This window comes from Heterodontus francisci, unplaced genomic scaffold, assembly GCF_036365525.1.
Source record: "Heterodontus francisci isolate sHetFra1 unplaced genomic scaffold, sHetFra1.hap1 HAP1_SCAFFOLD_337, whole genome shotgun sequence".
Lineage (NCBI taxonomy): Eukaryota > Metazoa > Chordata > Chondrichthyes > Heterodontiformes > Heterodontidae > Heterodontus > Heterodontus francisci.
Genome location: NW_027141841.1, coordinates 1,862,402 through 1,869,982, shown reverse-complemented (window position 1 = coordinate 1,869,982; position 7,581 = coordinate 1,862,402). Strand labels below are relative to the sequence as shown.

At 48.2% G+C, this 7,581-nt stretch overlaps 1 non-coding gene across 1 annotated transcript; it reads right to left on the bottom strand.

Annotated features, from left to right (window-relative positions):
* Window positions 1-6,253: 6,253 nt before the first annotated feature.
* Window positions 6,254-6,336, bottom strand: trnal-uaa (transfer RNA leucine (anticodon UAA)). Its single transcript has one exon. It is a non-coding gene; the product is annotated as a tRNA-Leu (tRNA).
* Window positions 6,337-7,581: the final 1,245 nt, after the last annotated feature.

Sequence of the window (7,581 nt, the reverse complement as noted above, 5' to 3'; positions counted from 1 at the left end):
GAAAATCAAATCCACTGCACATCCTTGCTGCAAATGAAATGTCAAATTCGGGGATTCCAGTTTTCTACCCGAATACAGCACAGATTTATTCCAGACAGTTCTGAACAGCCTATCCCAGCTCCCGTTTCCAGGTCACTGCTCTCTCTGTGAGACGGTGGGTGGCTCTTCGAAGAGCCTTTGTTGTGTGTTTGCTGGAAAGGGTCGAGTTGTGCGGCCCTGCCGTTTCAGAGCGAACACCACATCCATGGCAGTGACCGTCTTGCGCTTGGCGTGCTCAGTGTATGTGACCGCATCCCTGATCACATTCTCCAGGAAAATCTTCAACACCCCGCCAGTCTCCTCATAGATCAAACCCGAGATCCGCTTGACCCCGCCACGGCGAGCCAGGCGGCGGATTGCTGGTTTGGTGATGCCTTGGATATTATCACGAAGCACTTTGCGGTGCCGCTTTGCTCCGCCTTTGCCCAGTCCTTTGCCTCCTTTACCTCTGCCAGACTTTCTTTTATTAATTTCCAAAATATACTTTCTTCATAAAAATCTGTAAAAAAAATACATTACAAAACAGTTCCAAAAAGCACCAAGTCAAACAATACAAAGAGTGGAAAGGAGATCAGTTTCCTTCAATACCGGAGTGAGTTGCCTCACAACCCTTCCATTTCATTTCTCATGCCATGTACATTTTAGAGCAAACAAATAATTTCTGGTTACAGTTCGAGGGGTTTCCCATGGATCCAGCCCCTCAGTTCACTATGGTGGGGGGACCTTACACTGTGGTCTTTCCCCATTGAGCCTTTGCTGCAGCTGCCCCAAGCTTTAGTGCGTCCCTCAGCACGTAGTCCTGGACCTTGGAATGTGCCAGTCTGCAAATTTCGGTCGTGGACAACTCTTTGCGCTGGCAGACCAGCAAGTTTCGGGCAGAGCAAAGAGCATCTTTCAACGAATTGATAGTCTTCCAGCAGCAGTTGATGTTTATCTCGGTGTGTGTCCCTGGGAACAGCCCGTAGAGCACAGAGCCCTGTGCTACAGAGCTGCTTGGGATGAACCTCCACAAAAACCATTGCATCTCTTTCCACACCTGCTTTGCAAAGACACATTCCAGAAAGAGGTGGGCAACCATCTCTTCCCCACCACAGCCACCTCGAGGGCATTGTGCAGAGGGGGTGAGACTTCGGGCATGCAGGAAGGATCTGACGGGGAGGGCTCTTCTCACCATCAGCCAAGCTACATCTTGGTGCTTGTTTGAAAGTTCTGGTGATGGGGCATTCCGCCAAATGACTTTGGAAGTCTGCTCGGGAAACCATCCGACAGGATCCACCATCTTCTTTTCCCATAGGGCCATGAGAACATTCTGTGCAGACCAGTGCCTGATGGATTGGTGGTCAAAGGTGTTTTTCCGCAGAAACTTTTCCATGAAGGATAGGTGTTACATATGGCACAGTCCAACTGGATGGAGCGTTCCAGAGCAATATGACCAGGTCCATCCTTCGCAACACCGGGGACAGATAGAACCTCAGCACGGAGTGACACTTGGAGTTTGCGTACTGGAGGTCTACACACAGCTTGATACAGCCGCACACAAAGGTAGCCATCAGGATGAGGGCGATGTTGGGTACATTTTTCCCGCCCTTCTCCAGAGGTTTGAACATCGTGTCCCTCGGGACCTGGTCCATTTTGGATCCCCAGATGAAACGGAAAATGGCTCAGGTGATCACTACCGTGCAGGAGTGCAGTATGGGCCAGACCTGCACCACGTACAGTAACCTGACACAATGGAGAGAGATCGCTGCTCCCACATGTTCAGCTTATGTTGTACCCTGTCTACTCGTTCCTCCCAGGTTTTGGTGCACGCCCCCGCCCTTCCGAACCATACCCAAGCACCTTCAGGTTGTCTGACCTAATGGTGAAGGTGACAAAGGATCGGTCAGCTGAGTTCCCAAAGAACATGGCCTCGCTCTTGCCGTGTTTAACATTGGCTCCCGAGGCCAGTTCGAGCTGGTCACAGATGCTGATCAGTCTGCGCACAGGCAGCGGGTTCAAGCAGAAAACGGCGACGTTATTCATGTACAGGGAGGTTTTAACCTGAGTGCCTCCACTGCCTGGGATTGTTACCCTTCTGATACTCGCATTCTTCCTAATAGACTCAGAAAAGGGTTCAATACAGCAAACAAACAAGACAGGGGAGAGAGGACAGCCCTGCCTGACTCCAGATTGGATCGAGAAACTTTCTGATTCCCACCCATTGATTGAGACTGCGCTACTGATGTTTGTGTAGAGCAGTTTGATCCAATTGCAGATTCCCTCCCCAAACCCCATATTGGAAAGTACGTCCATCATGTAGGTGTGCGATATCCTATCAAAAGCCTTCTCCTGGTCCAGGCTGATGAGGCAGGTGTCCACCCTCCTGTCCCATACATAGGTGATCGTATCCCTGAGTAGCGCGAGACTATCAGAGATCTTCCTGCCTGGTATAGTACAGGTCTGATCAGGGTCAATCACCAACTCCAGAGCAAACTTGACTCGACTGGCTATGACTTTTGACAGAATCTTGTAGTCGATGTTCAGCAGTGAGATGGGCCGCCAATTTCTGATTTCTGCCCCCTCCCCCTTCCGCTTGTAGATGAGGGTGATGATGTCTTTCCTCATGGATTCTAATATGCTGCCGACCAGGACCATACTCTGGTGTACTGCCAGACTTTTTTTAAAATTTCCAAAATATACTTTATTCATAAAAATCTGTAAAAATTACATTCCCAAACAGTTTAAAACAGCATCAAGTCAAAAAATACAAACAGTGCAAAGGTGATCAGTTTCCTTCTATACAATCACGAGTTGCATCACAACTCTTCCATTTCATTGTCATGCCATATACATTTCTACATTTACAGCACACAAAATTTTCCCGATAGGTTCGAGGGGTTTCCCATGGATCCAGCCCCTCCGCTCAGCTTGGTGGGTGGACCTTACACAGTGGTCTTTCGCCATTGAGCCTTTGCTGTGGCTGCCCCAAGCTTTAGTGCGTCCCTCACCACGTAGTCCTGGACCTTGGAATGTGCCAGTCTGCAACATTCGGTGGTGGACAACTCTTTGCGCTGGAAGACCAGCAAGTTTCGGGCAGTCCAAAGGGCGTCTTTCACCGAATTGATAGTCCTCCAGCAGCAGTTGATGTTTGTCTCGGTGTGCGTCCCTGGGAACAGCCCGTAGGGCACAGACTCCTGTGTTATCGAGCTGCTTGGGATGAACCTCGACAAAAATCACTGCATCCCTTTCCACACCTGCTTTGCAAAGACACATTACAGGAGGAGGTGGGCGACCGTCTCTTCCCCACAACAGCCACCCTGATAATTCTTGCCTCAAATCAGTGCACAATAAAAGAGACTGATTCCGTCAGCCTCCTTTTTTTTACAGGCCGCCCGGACCTGGCTGAGAAAGGCAGAGTGAGAGCAGGGAGGGGAGGAGACAAGAGTGAAGATTAAACAGAGAGCGAGAGGGAAGGAGACACCCAGAGTGACAGACAGAGAGAGAACGGCCCCTTATCTTTCAGCTCCACCTCCAGTTTCCTCCGGGATGCCAATTTCAAACCCTTTATGAACAGTAGAACCGAAACCCAGCTCTCCACGCAAACCTTTCCAGACTCGACCTTTCAAGGTTTTCCAGAAAGACAGAGTTTTTAAATATGGTCCCGCTACAATTAACACTCAGTAATATTCCCACCTAAACACAGTCCATTCTATACTAAGAAACCTCCTCAGTAACATCACCATTTCCACACACATGCGCTTGCAGCAGTTTACAGCACCTTACTGCAGCTGTTTGGGGAATCTCCTGTGTTAAAATTGGAGTTGGAAAGCGGCCTTTACCCGGCAGTGTTATCGTCTCACACTGAATCTGCCAGACATCCTGTTCTCTTATTGCGAGAGAGAAAGCACGGATTTAGGAAATGTTCATTTGAAATGATCTCTGTTGAGAATGAGCCCGGCCGTGGGACAGGGATTCCAGAGCAAAGAGCTGTCCATGACCGAGTGTTGCAGACTGGCACATTCCATCATATGTGCTGTGGGATGGCATTAAAGCTTGGAGAAGCCACCATGGAGCCTCAATGGAAAGGCGACAGACTAAGGCCCTAGTACAGCGAAGGGCTGGAACCTGTGTAAAACCCCTCGGGCTGTGTGCATCAGAGAATGTTTGATGTGTAATGTAAATACTGTAAATATAACCTGTGCAGGCAGGGATAGTGAGATACCTCATATACTTTATTGAAGGAAACTGATCTGTATTGTACCTTATGTAACATTAAAATTGAACTGCTTTGCAATATAATTGCACAAATTATATGAATAAATTACATTTTGTGCAAAAGAAAGCAGCTTTCCTGTCAACACACACCTTGTCTCAGGGCACAACTTTCCTGTGATCTTGTCATACCCAACTTCGCTCTATATCTTCTGACACACACACTTTACAGTCTGTCATTTCCAAAAACAAGCATTCTAAAATCAAAAGACCTTTTGTTTATTTCTCCTTTCTTTTCATTTCTCCTCTATTCTTCTCAATCACTCCCTTCCACAGTCATATTCAGATCAAGGTGGAATGTGAATAGTGTCACAACTCAACTCTGACACTATTATTACCCTTCTCTTCTCTTGTCTTATTCAATGGGAAAGTTTTATTCACCAGTCTGTTGCTGTTTTACACTCTTGCCATACCATCTGGTATTGCATCCATCTGAATTCTGTGCTTTCATGACCTTATACATCTTTTCCTCTTCTGGATGATTTGTTTGCTTCAGTTCCATTCAACCAGGCTGGACCACAGGGAAGCTTAGAACAAAGAACAAAGAACAGTACAGCACAGGAACAGGCCATTCGGCCCTCCAAGCCTTCGCCGATCTTGATGCCTGCCTAAACTAACACCTTCTGCACTTCCGTGGCCTATATCCCTCTATTCCCTTCCTATTCATGTATTTGTCAAGATGCCTCTTAAACATCGCTATCGTATCTGCTTCCACCACTTCCCCTGGCAGCAAGTTCCAGGCACTCACCACCCTCTGTGTAAAAAACTTGCCTCGCACATCCCCTCTCAACATTGCCCCTCGCACCTTAAACATATGTCCCCTAGTAACTGACTCTTCCACCCTGGGAAAAAGCTTCTGACTATCCACTCTGTCCATGCCGCTCATAACTTTGGAAATCTCTATCATGTCGCCCTGCCAACTCCGTCGTTCCAGTGAAAACAATCTGAGTTTTTCCAACCTCTCCTCATAGCTAATGCCCTCCAGACCAGGCAACATCCTGGTAAACCTCCTCTGTACCCTCTCCAAAGCCTCCACGTCCTTCTGGTAGTGTGGCGACCAGAATTGCACGCAATATTCTAAGTGTGGCCGAACTAAGGTTCTGTACAGCTGCAACATGACTTGCCAATTTTTATACTCTATACCCCGACCGATGAAGGCAAGCATGCCGTATGCCTTCTTGACTACCTTATCCACCTGCGTTGCCACTTTCAGTGACCTTTGCCTTGGGTGGGTCCACGTTGATCCATTACATTCAGAATCACCTCCTTGAAATAACTCCATAGTACAACGACAGTAACCACACAGAATCTGCTTCAAACACTCTTCCACATTTTATCTGCTCTGACTGTCAACACCTCCAGCTCTTTTGTTTAAGTGGAACCCATCAGGTTTGTCTAGGCTCCTTCTATTCTGAAAGCTGTAGCACTGGTTCAGGGAATTCAGCCCTGTTTCTCCACTCTAAAGGCTCAGCCATGCTTGATCTGCATCGTATTTTGCTTTCATTGCAACGTTGCAAGACCTCCAATCCTCTGGAAAACGATGGTCAGACCTTCCACTATTTCTTCCCTGGCTTCATTCAACAGCCTGGGGTACATTTCATCTGGTCCTGGTGATTTATCCACATTCAAGGATGCTCATCACATTAAGACTTCCTCTCTCCTTAAGTTATCACGTCCAATACTTCACACTCCTCCTCCTTCATAACAATATCTGCATCACCCCCTCATTTGAGAAGACAGTAATGTATTTATTAAGGATATTGGCAACATCTTCCACCCCGATACAAAGGTTACATTTTTGATCTTTTCTGTGCCCTGCTGTTTGTTCAGTTGCCTCTTACTCTAATGTTTTCATGCAACATCTTTGGGTCCATTGTTATTTTGCTTGTCCATGTTCTTTCCTGCTCTCTCTTTGCTCTTCACCGCTGCTCCCAAACGCCTCCAGTGCAGTCAAAACACAAGGTGTTAGAAGTGGGAGTCGAACCCACGCCTCCAATGGAGACTGCGACTTAAACGCAGCGCCTTAAACCGCTCGGCCATCCTGACTGCCTGCTGGTTGTTATAAATGCTAAGGAAATTATTCATTCTTTGTGAAAGTATTTGTGAGATTGTGGAAATGTCTGGAAGAGGAAAGACCAGCGGGAAAGCTCGGGCCAAGGCCAAGTCTCACTCCTCCCAGGCTGGACTGCAGTTGCCGGTGGGCCGTGTTCACAGGCTCCTGAGAAAGGGCAACTATGCTGAGCGTGTGGGTGCCGGAGCCCCGGTCCATCTGGCTGCTGTGCTCGAGTATCTGACCGCTGAAATCCTCGAGCTGGCCGGTAACGCGGCCCGTGACAACAAGAAGACCCGCATCATCCCCAGACACATGCAGCTGGCCGTCCGCAACGACGAGGAGCTCAACAAGCTGCTGGGAGGGGTGACTATCCGTCAGGGCGGGGTGCTGCCTAATATCCAGGCCGTGCTGCTGCCCAAGAAAACCAGCACTCAAGAGCTCCCAGATAAAGTAAAGCGGCCAAAATGTCATCTCATAAAACAAAGGCTCTTTTCAGAGCCACCCACAGTCTCTGTGAAAGGGCTGGTTACTGTCAGGAGGCAATCAGAGATGGAGTTATTGTGACAGTGGATTGACCTGTTTCACATCTGTCCAGTTGTCTTTTCAGTTCCCTCTCTCGATTTCGCTCTGTTTCTCTGCTCACACATCTCCCCCTCCAGTTAAGTGAAGAACTGAACTACAGGGTGTCAGAATCAACAATTTAATAAATCCCGCTGCCTTCGATTTTATAAATCCCGAGACCATCCCGGTACATTAACGGGAACTGGTTCGGAGCTGATGAATTAATTTAATAATGGAAGTGTCCGGGTTAATTCTCTGTTTTTATTTGGACAGTTTGAATTGTGTTTTTTTTTTCTCTCCGGTGATCTGAGCGCCACTTCTCAATGAGAATCTGCTCCCAGAACAGAGTAAATGCAGGAAGAAAGAGGCCATTCTCGGGCTGTGTGTTTCTCTCCTAACCTGATCTGTTTAGACCGCACTGTTCCCAGAGGACGGAATCAGTGAGAGTTGTGCACACACAGGAGCTGAGTCCACTGCAGCGCTTCAATATGTGCCTTCTCCCCGGCTCTCCCTATTCTCCGGACACAAAGCTGTTTGTTCCCCCGGTGGCGGGGTAGAGTCGGGGATTCTCTCCCCGCAGTGTCAGTGGCTGCAGCCCCGGTGAACTGGCGGTTTCAGTCAGAGTGACCGAGCTACCTTACAGGACTCTCCCCCTGAATTTGTGAACTGAGACTACA